The following is a 3,358-nucleotide window of genomic DNA, read 5'->3' on the forward strand; positions in this document are numbered from 1 at the left end:
TTGCTTACACACCAACTACTATTTATATAAATCTTCACATAATCCCTTACTGTGATGTGAAGACGATTTCACAAAAAATTCAAACCGCAGACACATCAAGAAGAAAAAAAAGTTGAATCATACATCCATACATTTGATATACAAAAAAGATGATACGAAAATTTGAAAAAATAAAAAAGGTATTACTTAACAGAAGCTTCCTATTGTTTTTAACAATGTCTAGCTGAATGAAAAAATTTTGCCTAAATACACTCAATATATATGGACACACAAATGTATATATATATATATATATATATATATATATATATATATTAGCATGAGTGCCCGTTATTGCCCGGGTGTTTTGAGGTGTGTTGAGCAAAAAAAAAAATGGTAGTAGGAAGGCAGGCTCGAACACATAGGGAAATGTACACAGACAGACACACACTTTCACTTCTATAGATATATAGATATATATATGGACACACACACATGTATATATATATATATATATATATATATATATATATATATATATATATATATGGACGTGTATACGTGTATATATATATATGTATATATATATATATATATGGACACACACGTGTGTATATGTATATATACATATATGCATATATATATATATATATATGGACATACACACGTATCTATCTATCTATCTATATATCTATAAAAGTGAAAGTGTCTGTCTGTGCATGTGTCTGTCTGTGTATATTTCCCTACGCAATATCTCTGTCAATTTTCAGTCTACAGACTCGAAATTTGATATACAGGGTATTGAGATTTGGGAAAATCTTTGTAATACGTTTTCGGACAGAAATTTGGTTTAAAGGGTCAAAGTTCAACCATTTGACCTTTGAGAACTCTACCAAACTCCTCCGTCAATTTTGGGTCTAAACAATTGAAATTTTAGATATAGGTTCCTTGGACATGGATCTAACTTAACAATTTAATTTGAGCCCAAAACAATAAATGTTAAGGGGTCATAATAGGGGTCAAAGCTAAATAAATTTGACCGCTTCAGTCTCTACCAAATTACTCAGACAATTTCTGGTCTAAACATTTGAAATTTTACATAAAGTGTATTCAGAGATAGGGCAAGCTTTTTAATCAGTTTGGGTCTAAAATTTGAGTTACTAATATATAAATGTATGTATATCTACCTATATATATATATATATATATAAAAGTGAATGTATCTGTCTGCCAGTCTGTGTGCCTGTGTGTCTGTGTACATTTCCCTATGCAATAACTCTGTCATTTTTCAGTCTACAGACTCGAAATTTGATATAGAGGGTATGGAGATTTGGGAAAATCTTTGTATTCCGTTTTCGGCCAGAAATTTGACTGTTAAGGGGTCAAAGTTCAACGATTTGACCTTTGAGAACTCTACCAAACTCCTCTGCCAATTTTGGATCTAAACAATTGAAATTATAGATAAAGGCTCCTTGGACATGTACTTGATTTGAGCCCAAAACAATAAATATTAAGGGGTCATAATAGGGGTCAAAGTTAAAAAAAATTAGCCACTTCGGTCTCTATAAAATTACTCAGACAATTTCTGGTCTAAGCATTTGAAATTTTACATAAAGGGTATTCAGAGATAGGGCAAGCTTTTTAATCGGTTTGAGTTGAAAATTTGAGTTACCAAATGTATGTATATAAGTATGTTTGCATGTCTGCTTAAAACTTTTGACAGAGGTGATGTATTTTTACAAGATTAATATCGTTTTGAAGTTCGATTCTTCAGACGACAAATATCGAAAAATTTGCTAAAAATATTAATATCTTAACCTTCAACTGGGCACTTTTCTACAGGGAGGTCGCTTTTTTCGCCAATATTTTCGAAAGCCATTCTCTCCTTTTGATTATCTAGCGTTAATTTAAACCTACATCACTTCCGGTTTAGTGGTGGTCGTAACAGTAAAGATGTCAGGTTTTTTCCCCGTTCTTTTCCTCTTTTGCGGTACGGGTTCGAGCCTGCCTCCCTACTAGCACTTTTTTTTTTTTTGCTCAACATACACCTCCACACACCCAGGCAACGCCGGGCACCCATGCTAGTATATCTATAAAAGTGAAAGTGTCTGTTGGTCTGTCTGTCTGTCTGTCTGTCTGTGTGTATGTGTCTGTCTGTCTGTGTACATTTCCCTACACAATAACTCTGTCAATTTTCAGTCTACAGACTCGCAATTTGTTATACAGGGTATGGAGATTTACAAAAAACTTTGTAATCCATTTTTCAAATTTTGCTGGTAAGGGGTCAAAGTTCAATAATTTGACATTTGAGAACTCTACCAAACTCTTCTGCCAATTTTGGGTTTAAACAATTGAAATTTTAGATATAGGATCCTTGGACATGGATCTAACTTAATAACTTGATTTGAGCCCAAAACAATAAATGTTCAGGGGTCATAATAGGGGCAAAGTTAAAAAAATTGACCGGTATTTTTTTTTTTTGCTCAACATACACCTCCAAACACCTGCGCAACACCGGGCTGAAATGCTAGTATATTTATAAAAGAGAAGTTGTGTGTGTGTGTGTGTGTGTGTGTGTACATTTCATTCCCAAACTACTCTCTCAATTTTCAGTCTACAAACTCGAAATTTTACATTAGGGTATTGAGATTTTGGAAAATCTTTTTAGTCCGTTTCTGGCCAGAAATTTGGCTGTCAAAGGGTCAAAGTTCAATGATTTGACCTTTGGAAACTCTACCAAACTCCTCCGCCAATTTTGTATCCAACCACTTGAAATTTTAGATATAGGTTACTTAGACATGGATCTTACTTTATAATTTGATTTGAGCCCAAAACAATAAATTGTAAGGGGTTAAAATTGGGGCCAAAATTTAATAAAATTGACCTCCGTGGTTTCTACCAAATTACTCAGCCAATTTTTCCTCTAAACATATGAAATTTTACATAAAGTGTATTCAGACATAGGGCAAGCTTTTAATCGGTTTTAGCCAAAAATGTTTGGCTGTCGAGGGGTCAAAGTTCAAAAGATTTGACCTTTGCAGTCTCTAACAAACTATTCAGCCAATTTTGTGTCTAAGCATTTGAAATTTTACATAAAGGGTATTCAGAAATGCAGTAAGTTTTTTTAATGAGTTTTTGAGCGAAAATTTCGCTGTCAATAGGTCAAAGTTGAAAGAGTTGATCTTTGCAGGTTCTACCCAACTCCTCCACCAATTTTGAGTCTAAACACTTGAAATTTTAGATGTAGATTACCTGGACATGAGTCAAACTTTTTAATATATGCATACATATGAACATAATGTTATGAGCAAAGCTGGGCTATATATATATATATATATATATATATATATATATATATATATATATATATATATATATA

This window comes from Euprymna scolopes, chromosome 35, assembly GCF_053919585.1.
Source record: "Euprymna scolopes isolate OS-2025 chromosome 35, ASM5391958v1, whole genome shotgun sequence".
In the NCBI taxonomy this organism is placed as follows: Eukaryota; Metazoa; Mollusca; class Cephalopoda; order Sepiida; family Sepiolidae; genus Euprymna; species Euprymna scolopes.